The sequence below is a fragment of the Ranitomeya imitator genome, chromosome 6 (assembly GCF_032444005.1).
Source record: "Ranitomeya imitator isolate aRanImi1 chromosome 6, aRanImi1.pri, whole genome shotgun sequence".
In the NCBI taxonomy this organism is placed as follows: domain Eukaryota; kingdom Metazoa; phylum Chordata; class Amphibia; order Anura; family Dendrobatidae; genus Ranitomeya; species Ranitomeya imitator.
Window position 1 is genome coordinate 163775775 of NC_091287.1, and position 20878 is coordinate 163796652.

At 46.0% G+C, this 20878-nt stretch overlaps 1 protein-coding gene across 2 annotated transcripts in view; it reads right to left on the reverse strand.

Moving 5' to 3' along the window:
* Positions 1-20878, reverse strand: part of NPSR1 (neuropeptide S receptor 1) — a 551858-nt gene that overhangs the window by 156603 nt on the left and 374377 nt on the right. The gene's annotated exons all lie outside the window — the stretch shown is intronic.

The window sequence follows — 20878 nt, forward strand, 5'->3', positions numbered from 1 at the left end:
GGGCGACGCGTCTGTAACGGCCCGGCCTCCCCCCCGCTCTGACGCGTCGAGCGGGGAGGAGTCCCGACACCGCGTGACGCCGAATCCTGATGATGTCGGCGGATCTCCCTTGCTGGAGCGCCATCACAGCCGCTGCCACCAATGTCCGCCCTTCTCATGATATAAAAGCTCCTTGCACATAGCACACTTTACACTAACCCCTTGATAAAGCTGCACGCGAAACGCACGTTGGGGAACCGGTCCACGCCAACGGAGGTAATGTGCCTACGCCACTGTGCGATTTAACTCTTGGGTCTTTATTTGATTGGGCAATTTAACCCCTTGATTTCTTATTAAGCTGCACTTGCACTTGCACCTTACATACTACTAATCTCACTCTTGTGAGTATTGTTACCACACTCGGCCATAACTTTATTTAGGCCTTTTTACAATCCTTACTAAAGTCATATAGGTACAGATACATTAACTGTAGGAGGGGTTATTTTCCCACCATAGATTTTCCTTTTTTCTGAATACCTATATGTTCCTTTTTCCTCATAGGCCCAATAGCGCCATTTATCCGTAGGCTGGTCCATTTATAGTTTGCACAGTGTCTTCGCAACTTCTTATCTTTTTGTCTTATTTAAAATGTTGATTTTAACTATTGATTGAAATAAAACGTTTGTATTTTAAGGCTATAGCTTTTTTTCGCTTTTTTGGATGTTATATTTTTCATGAGCTGCCTGAAACCTAGGCATGACATAATTCTGAGGTTATCATACGGTTACTGGTTGAGCTAACATTACCAGGGGAATTGCGTGACGTTGGGCGAAGGCAGAAGACATAAAATTGCCCTCCGCCCCAGTATACATGCAGAGCTCAGCCGAGTGGGTAAATGAGTCTATAGTAATGGTCTCCTTAAAGGACAATTTGAAGGCAAACGTCACTGTGTCTAATGTACCTCCACTTACTACCACTACAGGCTGATGTTTCCTCGACCGCTGGGAACATCTGGTGGCAAGATGTCCTGACTGCGGGCAAACATGACAAACGTGGAGTGCACCAGCAGTCCGGGACTTAGATCCCGCTCGTGACACTACCATAGCCTCATGTGACTCACGGGCCTGGACTGGAGATTCCAAAGGTTTTGTGAAAGTGGGAGCCAGCCGAAACCTCTGCCTACACTGGCCTCGCTCTAACCTCCGCTCGTGAAAACGGAGGTCAAAACAGGTGGATACAGCTATTAACTCTTCCAGTGTGGCGGGAATCTCCCTAGTGGCCAGAGCATCCTTCACGTGGTCAGCCAGCCCCCTCCAAAATATCGGAATAAGGGCTTTATTTGACCACTCCAGCTCAGATGCTAGGGTGCAAAAGTGGATGGCAAAACGGCTGACCAAGGATGAGCTCTGAGTCAATGCCAACAGTTGGAGAGCCGTATCATGGGGGACAAAAGGTCCTAAAAAGACCTGTTTCAGAGTGCTCAGAAACAATCAGGCACTCTGCACCACATGATGGCCATGCTCCCACAGCGGCGTAGCCCAATCCAACGCCCTGTCCAACAGGAGAGACACAATAAATCCCACCTTAGCCCGCTGTGTGGGAAAACGTGCATCCAGAAGCTTGAGATGTGTAGAGCACTGGCTCATGAAACCCTTACAAGATTTCTTATCACCAGAAAATTTTTCTGGCAGCTGGGGGCGAGATAGAGTCGGAACAGGGGTGGCAGTGGACAAGGTTTCTGCAGCCACACTAGCAGCCTGAACAGCAACTGCAGTTACATCCACAGCTGAGGTTGTGCACTCGAGAGCCGCCAACCTACGCTCCAGCTGCTGGATTTACCACAAGGATTGCTGTTTGTCCATCATCATTAGCCAGACCCTGGTGCTAGTGTAATGTTAGGGCTAGCGGAAGCACCAAATAATTAGAAAGATAGAGTAAGGTGCATTCGCAGCCCGGGGTCCACCGTGCAGAGATTGAACCATCTGCTAAGTATTGACAGACTCTATGGCAGTACAATATGGATTCACACATGGGTTAACTTCACCCAGTATGAAGAAAGCGAACCCTGTTGCATCACAGGGCCGCGGTACCCCACAAAGAGCACAAGCAAGGAGTCACAGAACTCTACCCCTAGACTTGGGATTAGAGTACAACTAGACCTCTTGCGCTCAACACCGCAACTGGGTTGTCAGCTGTTGTGAATTCTGTGGCAGAGCTCCCTCCTGTGGTCACAAGTGGTACTTCGGCTGATTCTTTCTGGGAGCTTCCGTTTGCGGAGGAAAGTGGTACTGCGGCTTCTGAGTTTCCTCCCTCAGGTGATCTGGTGAGGTCGTTAGGTGCTTCTCTACTTAACTCCACCTAGTGCTTTGATCCATGCTTCCTGTCAATGTTCCAGTGTTGGACTTGTTTTTCCCTGGATCATTCCTGTGGCCTGCTGCTCTGCATAGCTAAGTTCTTCTTTGCTATTTGTTTGCTATTTTTTCTGTCCAGCTTGTCTAATTGTTTTGCTGGAAGCTCTGGGACGCAAAGGGTGTACCTCCGTGCCGTTAGTTCGGTACGGAGGGTCTTTTTGCCCCCTTTGCGTGGTTTTCTTTAGGGTTTTGTGTAGAACGCAAAGTTATTTTTCCTATCCTCGCTCTGTTAAGAAAGTCGGGCCTCACTTTGCTGAATCTATTTCATCCCTACGTTTGTCTTTTCATCTTAACGCACAGTCATTATATGTGGGGGGCTGCCTTTTCCTTTGGGGTATTTCTCTGAGGCAAGGTAGGCTTATTTTCTATCTTCAGGCTAGTTAGTTTCTCAGGCTGTGCCGAGTTGCATAGGCAGAGTTAGGCGCAATCCACGGCTGCCTCTAGTGTTGTTTGGAGAGGATTAGGGATTGCGGTCTGCAGAGTTCCCATGTCTCAGAGCTCGTTCTATTATTTTGGGTTATTGTCAGATCACTGTATGTGCTCTGACCGCTATGTCCATTGTGATACTGAATTGCCTATCACAACAGTACAGGAAGCCCAAAGTGCTAATGATTCTCAATAGAGGGAAAAAAGAAGTTCTGAGACCATTTTTTTTTCTTTGCACTGTGTTTTGCCTTTTTTTTCCCCTAGACATTTGGGTGGTTCAGGACACAGGTGTAGCAATGGACATTAAAGGTCTGTCTTCATGTGTGGATCAGCTCACGGCAAGAGTTCAAAATATTCAAGATTTTGTGGTTCCAAATTCTTTGTTAGAACCGAGAATTCCTATTCCAGATTTGTTTTTTGGAGATAGAACTACATTTCTGAGTTTCAAAAATAATTGTAAACTATTTCTGGCTTTGAATCCTCGCTCCTCTGGTGACCCAGTTCAACAGGTTAGGATCGTCATTTCTTTTTTGCGTGGTGACCCTCAGGACTGGGCATTTTCTCTTGCGTCAGGAGATCCTGCATTAAGTAATATCGATGCGTTTTTCCTGGCGCTTGGATTGCTGTACGATGAGCCTAATTCAGTGGATCAGGCAGAAAAAAATTTGCTGGCTCTTTGTCAGAGGTATATTGCCAGAAATTTAGAAAGTGGTCCGTGCTCACTCAATGGAATGAATCTGCGCTGGCAGCTATATTCAGAAAGGGTCTCTCTGAAGCCCTTAAGGATGTCATGGTGGGATTTCCTATGCCTGCTGGTTTGAATGAGTCTATGTCTTTGGCCATTCAGATCGGTCGACGCTTGCGTGAGCGTAAATCTGTGCACCATTTGGCGGTATTACCTGAGATTAAACCTGAGCCTATGCAGTGCGATAGGACTATGACCAGAGTTGAACGGCAAGAACACAGACGTCTGAATGGGCTGTGTTTCTACTGTGGTGATTCCACTCATGCTATCTCTGATTGTCCTAAGTGCACTAAGCGGTTCGCTAGGTCTGCCACCATTGGTACAGTACAGTCAAAATTTCTTCTGTCCGTTTCCTTGATCTGCTCTTTGTCATCGTATTCTGTCATGGCCTTTGTGGATTCAGGCGCTGCCGTGAATTTGATGGACTTGGAATATGCTAAGCGTTGTGGGTTTTTCTTGGAGCCCTTGCAGTGTCCTATTCCATTGAGAGGAATTGATGCTATGCCTTTGGCCAAGAATAAGCCTCAATACTGGACCCAGCTGACCATGTGCATGGCTCCTGCACATCAGGAGGTTATTCGCTTTCTGGTGTTGCATAATCTGCATGATGTGGTCGTGTTGGGGTTGCCATGGCTACAAGCCCATAATCCAGTATTGGATTGGAAATCCATGTCAGTGTCCAGCTGGGGTTGTCAGGGGGTACATGGTGATGTTCCATTTCTGTCAATTTCGTCATCCACCCCTTCTGAGGTTCCAGAGTTCTTGTCTGATTACCGGGATGTATTTGATGAGCCCAAGTCCGATGCCCTACCTCCGCATAGGGATTGTGATTGTGCTATCAATTTGATTCCTGGTAGTAAATTCCCAAAAGGTCGACTGTTTAATTTACCCGTGCCTGAGCACACCGCTATGCGCAGTTATGTGAAGGAATCCCTGGAGAAGGGGCATATTCGCCCGTCATCGTCGCCATTAGGAGCAGGGTTCTTTTTTGTAGCCAAGAAGGATGGTTCGCTGAGACCTTGTATAGATTACCGCCTTCTAAATAAGATCACTGTTAAATTTCAATACCCCTTGCCATTGTTATCTGACTTGTTTGCTCTGATTAAGGGGGCTAGTTGGTTCACTAAGATAGATCTTCGTGGTGCGTATAATCTGGTGCGAATCAGGCAAGGCGATGAATGGAAAACTGCATTTAATACGCCCGAGGGTCATTTTGAGTATCTAGTGATGCCATTCGGACTTGCCAATGCTCCATCAGTGTTTCAGTCCTTTATGCATGACATCTTCCGAGAGTACCTGGATAAATTCCTGATTGTGTACTTGGATGACATTTTGATCTTCTCGGATGATTGGGAGTCTCATGTGAAGCAGGTCAGAACGGTTTTTCAGGTCCTGTGTGCTAATTCTTTGTTTGTGAAGGGATCAAAGTGTGTCTTTGGTGTGCAGAAGGTTTCATTTTTGGGGTTCATCTTTTCCCCTTCTACTATCGAGATGGATCCTGTTAAGGTCCAAGCCATCCATGATTGGACTCAGCCGACATCTCTGAAAAGTCTGCAAAAGTTCCTGGGCTTTGCTAATTTTTATCGTCGCTTCATCTGCAATTTTTCTAGTATTGCCAAACCATTGACCGATTTGACCAAGAAGGGTGCAGATTTGGTCAATTGTTCTTCTGCTGCTGTGGAAGCTTTTCAAGAGTTGAAGCGTCGTTTTTCTTCTGCCCCTGTGTTGTGTCAACCAGATGTTTCTCTTCCGTTCCAGGTCGAGGTTGATGCTTCTGAGATTGGAGCAGGGGCTGTTTTGTCGCAGAGAGGTTCTGATTGCTCAGTGATGAAACCATGCGCTTTTTTTTCCAGGAAGTTTTCGCCTGCTGAGCGAAATTATGATGTGGGCAACCGAGAGTTGCTGGCCATGAAGTGGGCATTCGAGGAGTGGCGTCATTGGCTTGAAGGAGCTAAGCATCACGTGGTGGTATTGACTGATCATAAGAACTTGACTTATCTCGAGTCTGCTAAGCATTTGAATCCTAGACAGGCTTGTTGGTCGCTGTTTTTTGCCCGTATTGACTTTGTGATTTCGTACCTTCCGGGCTCTAAAAATGTGAAGGCGGATGCTCTGTCTAGGAGTTTTGTGCCCGACTCTCCGGGTTTATCTGAGCCGGCGGGTATCCTCAAGGAAGGAGTAATTGTGTCTGCTATCTCCCCTGATTTGTGGCGGGTGCTGCAAAAATTTCAGGCTAATAAACCTGATCGTTGTCCAGCGGAGAAACTGTTTGTCCCTGATAGGTGGACGAATAAAGTTATCTCTGAGGTTCATTGTTCGGTGTTGGCTGGTCATCCTGGAATCTTTGGTACCAGAGAGTTAGTGGCTAGATCCTTTTGGTGGCCATCTCTGTCGCGGGATGTGCGTACTTTTGTGCAGTCCTGTGGGATTTGTGCTCGGGCTAAGCCCTGCTGTTCTCGTGCCAGTGGGTTGCTTTTGCCCTTGCCGGTCCCGAAGAGGCCTTGGACACATATCTCTATGGATTTTATTTCAGATCTTCCCGTTTCTCAAAAGATTTGGGTGGTCTGTGATCGCTTTTCTAAGATGGTCCATCTGGTACCCTTGTCTAAATTGCCTTCCTCCTCTGATTTGGTGCCATTGTTCTTCCAGCATGTGGTTCGTTTGCATGGCATTCCAGAGAATATCGTTTCTGACAGAGGTTCCCAGTTTGTTTCGAGGTTTTGGCGAGCCTTTTGTGGTAGGATGGGCATTGACTTGTCTTTTTCCTCGGCTTTCCATCCTCAGACTAATGGCCAGACCGAACGAACCAATCAGACCTTGGAAACCTATCTGAGATGCTTTGTTTCTGCCGATCAGGATGACTGGGTGTCTTTTTTGCCTTTGGCTGAGTTCGCCCTTAATAATCGGGCCAGCTCGGCTACCTTGGTTTCGCCATTTTTCTGCAATTCTGGGTTTCATCCTCGTTTCTCTTCAGGACAGGTTGAGTCTTCGGACTGTCCTGGTGTGGATACTGTGGTGGACAGGTTGCAGCAGATTTGGACTCATGTAGTGGACAATTTGACCTTGTCCCAGGAGAAGGCTCAACGTTTCGCTAATCGCAGACGCCGTGTGGATCCCCGACTTCGTGTTGGGGATCTGGTTTGGTTATCTTCTCGTCATATTCCTATGAAGGTTTCCTCTCCTAAGTTTAAACCTCGTTTCATTGGTCCGTATAGGATTTCTGAGGTTCTTAATCCTGTGTCTTTTCGTCTGACCCTCCCAGATTCTTTTTCCATACATAATGTATTCCATAGGTCATTGTTGCGGAGATACGTGGCACCTATGGTTCCATCTGTTGACCCTCCTGCCCCGGTTTTGGTGGAGGGGGAATTGGAGTATATTGTGGAGAAGATTTTGGATTCTCGTGTTTCAAGACGGAAACTCCAGTATCTGGTTAAATGGAAGGGTTATGCTCAGGAAGATAATTCCTAGGTTTTTGCCTCTGATGTCCATGCTCCCGATTTTGTTCGTGCCTTTCATGTGGCTCATCCTGGTCGGCCTGGGGGCTCTGGTGAGGGTTCGGTGACCCCTCCTCAAGGGGGGGGTACTGTTGTGAATTCTGTGGCAGAGCTCCCTCCTGTGGTCACAAGTGGTACTTCGGCTGATTCTTTCTGGGAGCTTCCGTTTGTGGAGGAAAGTGGTACTGCGGCTTCTGAGTTTCCTCCCTCAGGTGATCTGGTGAGGTCGTTAGGTGCTTCTCTACTTAACTCCACCTAGTGCTTTGATCCATGCTTCCTGTCAATGTTCCAGTGTTGGACTTGTTTTTCCCTGGATCATTCCTGTGGCCTGCTGCTCTGCATAGCTAAGTTCTTCTTTGCTATTTGTTTGTTTTTTTTTCTGTCCAGCTTGTCTAATTGTTTTGCTGGAAGCTCTGGGACGCAAAGGGTGTACCTCCGTGCCGTTAGTTCGGTACGGAGGGTCTTTTTGCCCCCTTTGCGTGGTTTTCTTTAGGGTTTTGTGTAGACCGCAAAGTTATCTTTCCTATCCTCGCTCTGTTAAGAAAGTCGGGCCTCACTTTGCTGAATCTATTTCATCCCTACGTTTGTCTTTTCATCTTAACTCACAGTCATTATATGTGGGGGGCTGCCTTTTCCTTTGGGGTATTTCTCTGAGGCAAGGTAGGCTTATTTTCTATCTTCAGGCTAGTTAGTTTCTCAGGCTGTGCCGAGTTGCATAGGCAGAGTTAGGCGCAATCCACGGCTGCCTCTAGTGTTGTTTGGAGAGGATTAGGGATTGCGGTCTGCAGAGTTCCCACGTCTCAGAGCTCGTTCTATTATTTTGGGTTATTGTCAGATCACTGTATGTGCTCTGACCGCTATGTCCATTGTGATACTGAATTGCCTATCACAACAGTCAGCGTAACCAAAATAATAATTTAGATGCACCGGATTGCGTGCAGTGCTGCTCTGGCGGATGCCACTAACCACCCAGGCTTGGGTAAGGAAAGCGCCATGAAAGCACACGGTGCCGCACTGGCGGTCACAGCAATTTGACACTGTTTTGTGGCCAAGTGCTGATAGTAGATCGAGCGCTAGATAGCAATCATCCACCTTACGTGAGCAGTCATACACAAGGGAGGGGATAATTAATGAACAACTTTCACACATCAACACACACGTTTACAAGTGTACACTAGCGCATGGCCTAGTGGCCATGCAAACATTTTATAGCGGCAGTGCTACAAGACCTTCCAGATGGACCAATAGGAGCCGCAACAGGACCTGAGCATGTGACCCCCGACCTCCAATGGGAGGTCATCCCGTGGGCATGCTCAGTAAGGGAAAAGCATTACTTAGTCCCAGAAAGACCTGCTCGCTGCTGAACATTGCTGGCTACAAGGACAGAGCCTGGAAGGGCAGTAGTAAGCAGTCATCCAGTATCAGCCTGAGCTAGATGCTGCGACCGACGTCTCCGCTGAGCAGACTCCACTGCGCTGGAGAAGAATGGGAAACCGCAGCGGAGATGGTTCGAGATTTCCCCTGTGCAGGAACTCGACACCTGGCACTTGTTTCTCTTTATTAAACTGTCGCTTCCCTTACATTTTCTTTATTTGGGTCCTTACAAAAAAATTGTGGTGGGGCATTGGCCAGTTTTTGTACATTTTAAGCTCATATAAGAGACTTGGTTCATATGCTCCATAGCACTATAAAGACTGCAGCCTTACACATGTTGGAGCATGGTCATTGCCACAATATGGCCTTTACCTGAGCTCTGTAGCACTGCCTGTGACTAGGGTTGAGTGACTTTTCAGTGTAATTCAATTGCCGGCTTTTCATTTCTCCTGCCTAAACCCGACATGATATGAGACATGGTTTACATACAGTAAACCATGTCATATCCCCCTTTTTTTGCATATTACACACTACTAATGTTAGTAGTTTGTATGTGCAAAATTTTGGCGCTCTAGCTAATAAATTTAAGGGTTAAATTGCGGAAAAAATTGGCGTGGGCTCCCGCGCAATTTTCTCCGCCAGAGTGGTAAAGCAAGTGACTGAGGGCAGATATTAATAGCCTAGAGAGGGTCCACGGTTTATGACCTTGAGCCTGGGAACTTTTCCCACGCTCGAGGGACATCCAGCAGGGGGCGCATCACCGCGAATGAAGGTAACTACAGGTCATTGACCTACATTACCTTCATTTGCTGGGGTTAACAGCCACGAGCACAGCTGCATTGGCAGAGCTCCTGGCTGTAAAATATTTTAACCCCTTCAGATGGATTTACAGCGTGGGACGTTACAGATCAACGGAAGGTATGTATATTGTTGGTTTATTATTTTTAATTTGTTACAGAACGAGGGTCTTCAGGTGGATTGAGCGAGCAATAAATTATTAAAACAATCTGTGTGTTTATTTCATTAAAATACTTTTTAATAATGTGTGTGTGTTTTTTTAACCCTTTCATACAATTGGATTAATAATGGATAGGTGTCAGAATTGACGCCTCTCCATTATTAATCTGGCTTAAAGTCACCTTACAATAGCAAGGTGACATTAACCCTTCATTACCCCATATCCCACCGCTACACGGGAGTGGGAAGAGAGTGGTCAAGTGCCAGAATAGGCGCATCTTCCAGATGTGCCTTTTCTGGGGTGGCTGGGGGCAGATGTTTTTAGCCCGGGGGGGGGGGGAAAAACCCGTAGACCCTCTCCAGGCTATTAATATCTGCCCTCAGTCACTGGCTTTACTACTCTGGCGGAGAAAATTGCGCGGGAGCCCATGCCAATTTTTTCCGCGATTTAACCCTTAAATTTAATAGCTAGAGCGCCGAAATTTTGCACATACACACTACTAACATTAGTAGAGTGTAATATGCAAAAAAAGGGGGAAATGACATGGTTTACTGTATGTAAACCATGTCTCATATCATGTCGGGTTTAGGCAGGAGAAATGAAAAGCTGGCATTTGAATTACCGGCTTTTCAACATTATCGCGCTGAAGTAAATATATATATATATATATCTATGACATATATATATATATATATATAAAATGAAACCCGACTTTGGAGTACAGATCGCCGACCGCCGACCCGATCCCAGAGTGGGATCGGGTCGGGTTTCACGAAACCCGACTTTGCTAAAAGTCGGCGACTTTTGAAAAGTGCCGATCTGTTTCGCTCAACCCTACCTTTGACCTGAGTAATACACTCCACAGACCTCGACACTCTCTGGGACATATCCTGTAATTACTCCATTGTTGCTCAAAACCATGCAAAATATACATTCTGTCTTTTTTGGTAGTTTCCAGAAGACCTGTGCAGGCTCATGCAGATTAGCCAATGGCAGTGCTGTCTCTATCCCTTTAGGAGGATGCTTCCAAGTAAAATGAGGCTATTACATACTCCTGACATGGGTTTCAGGTCTGACAGGCTTACTACAATACAGGCCCTTGCCTGCATACACTGTATTCATAATTTAATTCTAATGCTTTTGGTGTCTGATAGAATCCAATTTACTGATATTGATCATACAGCTCCCCCAACTCCTGTATTATATTCACCTTACAGCAGCTTCACCCACAATGACAGTGGCTCCATTGTGATCCAGTGGCCAAAATGAACTGTGGACTTGGAGCTCACAAAACTCAGCTTCCACAGCATCAGCTGGCCCTCTGAAAATGTGAAGCGAGGGATGCATAATGACATGGTGGTGGACATGGTGTTGGTGGTCGTGGCGGGTGAAGACCAAAATCCAAATGGTCATGTTTGAACTGGCATTGCAAAGGGATGTGGAATATGTATTCCACTATCTTGCTAACTATTTACTATGAGGGAGGGACCTCCCAAATGTAGGAGTGAGAGCTCTCCCAAAAGAATTATACAGGGCAACCTGAGGGCCCTTCCCAAGCTCATGTTTCATGGCCCCTGATGGACCCCTGAAAATTTGAAGTGAGATCCACATAATCACATGACGGTGAACATGGTGGTGGTGGTTGCAGGCGAAGCCCAACAAAATTCAAATGGACATGTTTGAACTGGCATTGTAAAGAGATGGGGAAAATGTGTTCCACTATCTTGTTAACTATTTGGAATGAGGGAGGGACTTCCCAAATGTAGGAGTGAGAGCTCTCCCAAATGTATGATACAGTGCATCCTAAGGGCCCTTCACAAACTCAAGTTTCACAGCACCTGCTGGCCCTCTGAAAATGTGAAGCGAGGGCCCCATAATGACATGGTTGTGGACATAGTGATGGTGGTGGGCAAATGCCAAATTTCAAATGGGCATGTTTTAATTGGCATTGTAATGGGATGGAAATATGTATTCCAATATTTTGCCAATTATTTGGAATAAGGGAAGGACTTCCCAAATGTAGAAGTGAGAGCTCTCTCAAATGTATGATACAGGGCCACCTGAGGGGCTTCCCAAAGTTTCACGGCACCTACTGAAAAAGTGAAGCGAGGGCTGAATAATGACTTTGCGGTGGACATGGTGGTGGTGGCGGGCGAAGCCCAAAATTTTAATGGTCATGTTTTAACTGGCATTTTAAAGGGATGGGAACCATGTATTCCACTATCTAGCTAACAATTTGGAATGAGGGAGGGACCTCCCAAATGTAGGAGTGAGAGCCCTCACAAACGTAAAAGGAAAAACTAAAGCCAAAATGCTCCGTGTAAACATATGCTAAAGGGGAGGTATAATTTTTTTAAAATTATTTTTATTGTGCATTATATACATATAGTTATGAAGGAAAAATGTTTCTTAGCATTTTTCCTTTAAAAAAAAATAGGTTTGGTTTGGTAGGTCTTTTTTATAGAAGCGGCACAATGTCTGACAACATTATTCGCAGATACCATATATGAGTCAGAAAGTCATGCAGGCCTCTTCTCCATGCTTTTCCCATTTAGTTTTCGTTCTTTCCCATCCATTTCAGCTTTTTTCTCATGCCCCAGTGTTATGATCAGGTGGCCTTGGAGCAGCATGAAATGACCTTCGCTGGAGCAGTGGTAACTTTACTGACCGCAATCCCTGATCCTATCACCGTAACTAGAAGTAGCCGTGGGGTGTGCCTAACCAGACCTAGACACCTCGACACAGCCTAAGGACTAAATATCCCTAAAGATGGAAATAGGAAAACTCTCTTGCCTCAGAGTAGACCCCTAAAGGATAGGTAGCCCCCCACAAATAATGACTGTGAGTAGGAGAGGAAAAGACACACGCAGACAGAAAACAGGGATAAGCAAAGGAGGCCACTTCTACCTAGATAGGAAAGGATAGTACAGGATACTATGCGGTCAGCGGTCAGCATAAAACACTACAAAATATCCACAGCAGAAAAATACAAAAACTCCACCACCTAACTAAAGATGTGGAGAGTATATCTGCGACTCCAGCGAGTCCAACTAGACTGAGAAAAACATCAGGCACAGTCTAGCAGGAACAAAATAGAAACAAGATAAGCACAGAAAATAAACACACAGCAGTGTGTCTAAAAAAATGAAGAAAACACTTATCTTAGCTGAATTGGCAGCAAGCAGGAGGGGCCAGGCAGAGGACCAATACTTCCAAAGGAACATTGACTACTGGCAAGGACTAATGAGTCCTGCACAGCTAAATACCCCAGTCCGAATTGCAATTAGCAGAAACACCTGTCCAAGATTGCTGCTCAGGAATAACTGCATTACCATCAACAACCACCGGAGGGAGCCCAAGAGCAGAATTCACAACACCCCAGACCTGTTTGTTGGGTCCAGCAGAAAAATATTCAGCTTTCCGATTTTATTGCATTGGTTCTTTATTCGGTACGAATACACGATTAGAAATTATTTGTGCCAATTTTTCTGCATATTTCACTATTCGCTCATAAGTAAAAGTCTCCAAATTCAAAAAATTGTTAGCATCATCATCAGCAGTAGCAATAGCAGGCACACAAGCCACAAAAATGATGGTACAAACTGCGATAACGAAAGATCAATGCTAAACACTAAAACACCATCACCTAGTTTGCCTAGTCAGCGACTGGGGTGCAAAAGTCATTGGAGAAACAAGACTTGTTCATTTTGATGAAATTTAGGTGGTATACACAGGTGACAGCTGGCTGCATTTATCAGTCAGGACTTCACCAGCAGTGCTGAAGACATGTTCTGAGAGAACGCTGGCTGCCGGGCATGACAAAACCTCCAAGGCAAGACAGGCGAGCTCAGGCCACTCTTCCATTTTTGAAGACCAAAATGCAAAAGGGTCCAAACCCCCCCTTGATGGCATTGATATTGAACTCCAGATACTCTTGTTCTCTTGCACCATCCCCTCCAGTCATTCACAACACGTCAGACTTGTACTCTGTTCTGCTGGTTCACGGTCTGGTCTAAAAAAACAGTGAAATGACTCACAAAAATTGCTTATGTCACTTACACTGCTGCCGTGGCTGCTGTTAATGCTTTTGCAATGATGCCTTGTCATTCCTAGGGTTGGACGTCTAGAACTGGGATGTACACTGTGTGCCTCACTGCTGTCCTGTGGAAAATCAATCTTAACCACTTCACGCCATGCCCCGTACTAGTGCGGCTCATGTCGTGTCTCCCCCTTTGATGTGGGTTCTGGCGGTGAGCCCACATCAAAGTCGCGACCTGTCAGCTGTTTTGTACAGCTGACATGTGCGCACAATAGTGGCGGGTGAAATCGCGATTCACCGGCCGCTATTAATCTGTTAAATGCCGCTGTCAAACACTGAAAGCGGCATTTAACTACTGCTTCCGGCCGCGCGGCCGGAAATGAGCGCATTGCCGACCCCTTCACATGATCGGGGGTCCTCAAGACCTCTATGGTTACTGATGCTGGCCTGCAGTGAGCGCCACCCTGTTGTCAGCGCTCATAGCAAGCCTGCAATTCAGCTACACAGCAGCGATCTGATGATCGCTGCTATGTAGCTGAGCCGATCGAGTGGTGACAGCTTCTAGTCTCCCATGGAGGCTATTGAAGCATGGCAAAAGTAAAAAAAAGTGACATTAACCCTTCATTACCCCATATCCCACCGCTACACGGGAATGGGAAGAGAGTGGCAAAGTGCCAGAATAGGCGCATCTTCCAGATGTGCCTTTTCTGGGGTGGCTGGGGGCAGATGTTTTTAGCCCGGGGGGGGGGCAAAAACCGTGGACCCTCTCCAGGCTATTAATATCTGCCCTCAGTCACTGGCTTTACTACTCTGGCGGAGAAAATTGTGCGGGAGCCCACGCCAATTTTTTCCGCCATTTAACCCTTAAATTTATTAGCTAGAGAGCCCAAATTTTGCACATACACACTAACATTAGTAGTGTGGAATATGCAAAAAAAATGGGGATATGAGATGGTTTACTGTATGTAAACCATGTCTCATATCATGTCGGGTTTAGGAAGGAGATAGCAAAAGCCGGCAATTGAATTACCGGCTTTAAAGCTATCTAGCGCTGTATGAAATATTAATATATATACATATATGTGTCTCAATGACATATATATATATATATATATATATATATATGCATATATATACAGTATATATATATACCTATTCTATGTGTACACATGTATTCTACCTATTCTATTGTAAGCTGTCAGTGTGATTTTACTGTACACCGTGCTGAATTGCCGGCTTTTCTCTCTAACACCGCTGCGTATTTCTCGCAAGTCACACTGCTGGTCCGTGTGTAATCCATATTTGTCTGGCCCCCATAGACTTTCCTTGGCGGATTTGTTCTGACGAGAGTGATTTCAAACTCAAAGCCCAGGAGCTAAGCGTGAGGTTTCGTGAAAGGGGCTATAGTGGACGCTCTATAAAGAGAGCGTATAATAGAGCTCTACATTCAACTAGGCAATCTTTGCTCTATAAAAATAAAACCCCTAAGAGTAACCAAAAGGTTAGGTTTATTACTAACTATCATGCTCAGTTTTCACGGATGCGGAGTTGTCTTCAAAAAGCATGGCCGATCTTACAAACCGACCCGATTTTGAATCAATTACTGCCCGCTGCCCCTAGCATCACGGTAAGACGTTCTCGGAATTTGAGAGATCATCTGGTTCATAGTCACTATCAGGGTGTAAGTAAATCTACGTTTCTTGATGTGGGCCGTCCTGGATGTGGCTGTGTTCCTTGTGGCCGGTGCGTCGCCTGCCCCAATGTCGAGCGCACCCACTCCTTTGTTAATTCTGCTGGTACTAAGACGTATGAGATCAGGAGGCACATCACATGTACCTCACGGTATGTGGTATATTTTGCTACGTGCCCCTGTAATCTCATATATGTCGGTATGACTACTCGCCAGCTTAAGGTGCGGGTGCGTGAACATGTGTTGGGGATACGGGCGGCGGCCGGCCATGATGACATAGCCACACTCAGGACATTACCACATCATTTTAAAATCCATCATGATTGTGACAGCTCCCTTCTGAGGGTTAGGGGCATTGATACCATCATTCCTGGAATTCGTGGGGGTAATTTGAGCCAAAAATTAGCTCGTTGCGAAACGAGGTGGATTTGGGTTTTGGACACTGTCCAGCCCAAGAGACTAAACGAAACAATTAGTTTTGTTTCCTTCTTATGAGGTAGTTCTCTCTCTCCGGGCCTGAAACTTACATCTATCTGTATTATATTATATAGGGTTTCCTCTGTTGTGTGCTCAATTAGGCGGTTCTTTGTTCTTAACATCTTTTTTATATTATCTTTTATTTAGTATTCATCCGCTTCGTTGCTGCTCAGTTTATGCATTGCTGACGAGATCTGGATATTCTGGAGTATGCTGGAGTGATGTGTCATCATGTTGATTGAAGATATGCGGCCATAATAATATCTGGACTTACCCCATGCTAATCTCTATATCCATAGAGTATTTCTCTCTGTGTATGCTAACATGATGTGTTCATATGTTTTATTATTATTGTATACTATTATGGTTGATAATATATGCTGTCTATGTGAATAGTTATGTTTCTTCACAGTATATGTGTATATTTGGAGGTGACTTATTGCTTCCTTATACATCTCTATGGGTGGATTGTAATATATGATGCGCCTCTTGCATGTTGCACGCATGTTTGGTGGCGCCGCCGCCCCATCTTCGCCCCCAGTGGCTGTCACCCTGACGCGTGCGCGCTGGGGCGCCTGGTCCGCCGTCCGGCTTCCGGCGTCTCTTTTGTTGTGGACTGAGGAGTCTTTCCTTGGCCCCGACTTCAGACGCCGGCGCCGCTCGGCGTCCCTGGTTGCCTCGGCGACGTACGCGTCACTGTAGGTGGGCGGCCATTGATGGGTCTGAGCACGTCTTGCGCCTTCTTCCTTCTGACGTCAGACGTTGGCATTGTCTAGGCGCTTATGGTTGCTGTGGTGACGCACGTGTCACCGGAAGTGGGCGTACACTATCTTAGTTGGGCGTATGATGCCGGCATTGCCTGGCGTCTGACATTGTCCGGCGTCTATGGTCGCTATGGTGACGGACTTGTCACCGGAAGTGGGCGTGTACTATTGGAGTTGGGCGTGTGATGTCATGCTATCATGGCGGTGACTCCATTACATGCGGCAATGGCGGCATAGCACCATCTGAGTGACTGGTATGGCTGAAATACGTTGCCTCATTACATTTCACTTCCGGCATCCTTTAATTGTAATCATAGTGTCCAGCTGATACTCTGAGCGGTGATTGGTGGGTGTTTGCTATTTTATCCTCACTATTTCCCATGACCCATCACCCCTTGAAAAAGGCTCATTACGCCGAAACGTGCGTTGGGGTGGGTACACGCTGTGGACCGTGGTCATATTGTGTGCCTACGCAGGTAATTATTCTTCACCTTTGGTGTATTTTGTTTATTATATTGTTTTTTTGTGATTCTTTGATTCCTGCTATGGCGATTTTTAGGACTCCTTATTTGGAACCTAATCATTGATTAGTTCTACTCTATATGGTCCTCATGCCTGTACCCCTGGCCGTTTCTTGTTGCACATGTGACCTGAGTGTTTTCATTCTTCCCCCCCCTGGCTTTTTCCGTAATACCCTGTTTTATGTATATTCAATAAAATAATATTTTTCTACTATATAGTTTTTTTGGGTGTTTGATCGTTGTTTTTCTATGGTAGTATATTTTCAGTTAGCGATTATCCCATAGTTTATCCTTTATGGCCCATTATTATTTGTATGTTGTCATTATTATTATATGGGCATGTTTCTCATGAAGTTGTGGTTCTTAGTGTGATTTTACTGGACACCGTGCTGAATTGCCGGCTTTTCTCTCTAACACCGCTGCGTATTTCTCGCAAGTCACACTGCTGGTCCGTGTGTAATCCATATTTGTCTGGCCCCCATAGACTTTCCTTGGCGGATTTTTTACGCAATACGGTGACAAACGCAGCATGCTGCTATTTTCTACGGCCGTAGAAGACCATATAATACGGATCAGTAAAATACGGCTGATAGAAGCAGGGGCATAGAGAAGCATTGTACCGTATCCAATCCGTATTTTCAGCACCCCTCTTACGTCCTGTAAGATTACGCTACCTGAGTGTGTTGGGGGACACTCGCTTGGCACAAGATTCAAGCACTCAGGCACGGTACCTCACATGAGTCTGGTTTATTAAACTGCATAAACCATATGATGTACAGTCCATTGTAATACAGCCACGAAACATTAAAGGACATCAGACAGATCATGTAGCAGATAGGCTTCTCTGCTGTACATTACAATCCCCTTGTCCGGGGTTACCTCTCAGGAGTTCCACTCCTCACACTGACTTCACGTCAGTCACAGGTCCTCAACACAGACCGTCCAGGTCTACGGTCTCCAGGTGCTTCCAGGACGACTCTACTCCCAGGAGCCTCCAACACCGACCGTCCAGGACCTTGAACAGGAACCTCACAGGTACCATTCAGATCCAAACACAGGAACCATGTGACCCACACCCTGGTCACATTACATACCTGTAACCACTCCCCTGTGTGGGAGTGTGGGTGTGTGTGGCTAGTCTGACCCTCCCATCTCTTATGACTAGCCCTGCCAATCTCCCATTAGAACTTACACATTTACATGTGGGACTACAGGTCCCAGACCATAACATAACTTTAGACTGACAGCGCAGAGTGTCCTCCTCTGCGACACACATACCGGCCATCTACAATTCTGCCGGACTTTGTCTCATCACAACTATGCCTCCAAGTGCATCTTGAAGTGCACACGCAGCGCCCCCTGGCTGTAACATTGGTCACTGCACCACAGTCCGTAAAACACGGTAGTGTGATGCCGGCCTAACTCGTCCCACAAAAAATAAGCCCTCACATGACCATATTGACGGAAAAATAAAAAAGTTACAGCTCTGGGAAGGAGGGGAGCGAAAAACAAAAACGCAAAAACGAAAAAGGGCCTCGGTGGGAAGGGGTTAAGATTGTCTTCAAGTATGATTTGATACTCCAGCATATGCGCATCCCTTTTTGGGGTGGGAAGTATCGGGCTAAATTTACTCTTGCACCATGAATCTAACAGAGTGACATCCAAATAGTCAGTATTATTTTAACCCTACTATTCCAGGCATCATACTTCATACTGAAGATAGTACAGCAAGAAGGTGCTTCCATGAGGTTCAATTTCATGGTTTGTTGATCGTGAGTTAACACTCATGGTTGCTTCCTCCATCCCCTCCTGTCAATCATAGACAACAGAGAGGCGGTCATTATCCTCTTAATCTCCTGACTGTTGTGTGTCCATTACCTCATCATCTTCCATTTGCTTCTCGGCTCCTACACCTTAACTAACAGTTTGTCTGGTAGCATGAGCCCCCCTCAACCACAGTAAGCCACCCTCCTATGGCATCCACCTGTGCAATGACAATCCATAAACTTGAGATATTGTTATACATTCCGCATCCTCCTCTGCATCCACATCTTCCTATGGGACCACCACTTGCTCACGCAGACTATTCAAACTGTGTGCTCCAGCATGTGAATGACCAGAATAGTAATGCTGATGATGGCATCGTCTGCGCTAACTGTCTTGAGTGCGGAGGTTGAGAGCGGAGGCGGGGGAGCCAGAAGCAGTGGAAGAACTGTTAGATACAGAGGTTTGCCCTGCAAGTCTTGGGAATTCAAAGACTTGTGGAGTAGCCCTGTAACTGCCTCCCCCTACAGTCACCAGAGTCACTCAGTGCCCAATCAGTGAGATGTAATGCCCCTGCCGATGTTTTCTTGTCCACATGTGAGTGGTGAAATGCACCATGGCAGGCATAGATTTCTTCAAAGAATGGGTGGGAACTGGGGAACAGCGATGGACATCAACTTTCTGAAACCATCTGTATGCTCCAGGCGGAAAGGCATCATTTCTGTGGCCAACAGATTTGAGATGGTGGAGTTCAAGCTTTTTGCTTTGGCATGTGTAGGAGGAAACATTCTTTTAGGTGACCACAACTGTGGGACTGAGGGCTGGCTGCTATGATGAGAGAGGGTGGTGCATGGAGAACATGACAAACTGCTAGTCTGTGAGTGAGGTGAAGGAAGAGATGTTATGTGGATTGAGAAAAATGTGTTGTGCTATGTGACACAAAAACAGCAGTCATGTCCACTTTCATAGCAGCTGATGAGCTCTCCCACATCCCGAATGTAGGGGGTAAACAAGTGGAGTTTCTACTACAGGAGACCTGTGTGAGAAGACTTGGCACAGTGACAGAGGAGGAAGAAGCAGCATATATGGATGGCCAGTGGTTGGCGAGGCCCACTATTTCACATTTTAGCGCAGTGAGACTCCCACATTAAAGCATATTTATCATGCCTGTTCCAGTTCGTTCATGTAGTTGTTAAATCATTGCAATTTTTGCCACTACTTAATTTTTTTTGTAAATTTGATAGATAACATGAGTTGGATATTCTTTGCGGTCTCAAATAAGGGTCAGGCTAGGCAACCCTTTCCGCCCCTGCGAACTGCACATTTGTGACCAGTGCTGGCCACACCCAAAGTTGGGTCTGAAGATACAATGCTTGTCATGGTTGCATCACTTTGTGTCTGCGTGGGAAGCCGCAACATAACCTCCTCAACTAACTCCTCCTCCACCTCCTCTGCTGTGTTTCTCAGCTGTGCACCTCTCGGTTCACACCAAGTGGGAGCTACAAACTCATCATCATCCCAATGGTTCTCACACTTCTCCCCTGAGAATCACCCCCCTTCTCTTTCTGCCCTAACACCACAATATAGTCTACATGCACCTCTGGTATCTGAGTCTCATCAAGACCACCTCCAGCCACGGTAATTAACATCTGGTGATGAGGATATAGATTCTGCTCGGATCCTACTTTGTCCAGTCCCAGATCCAGAAAGAAACGATTTTGGGCATCAGTTCAGATACTTTCCTCATCTGGATTATGTGATTCTTCAGAGCAGACATCTGATGTCATGGAATACAACGTGTAAACAGCTCTTCAGAATGGCCCATTTGTGGTTCCGTACAGTTAGTTGGGTGTTTGGAAAATTGTAAAGCGGGAGAAACAAGGGTGATTGGTGTGCCACCTCTGAGAATTGTGATGTTGAGGTGAAGGAAAAGGAGGAGATGACACTTGCCATCCACTGGAGCACAGGCTCTTTCTGAGTCTCATCTACAAGATGTACCACTGTGCAGCTGCCAAAGAGAGAGAGTTGAGTAGCCTGTCCAGTAATAGATGTTGTCAGTAGTCTTTGGATAGGACGAGACGGTGTTTGTTCAGTTGAGATTTCACTGACATTAACACCTACACGTGCAAGTCGAACACCAAGGCTATTCCCCCTTCCACCACAACCTCACTTTTTCCCAATCATATTGTATGTAACCTTCCCCTCTTGAAAACTGCTGTTATACAACTTTAGT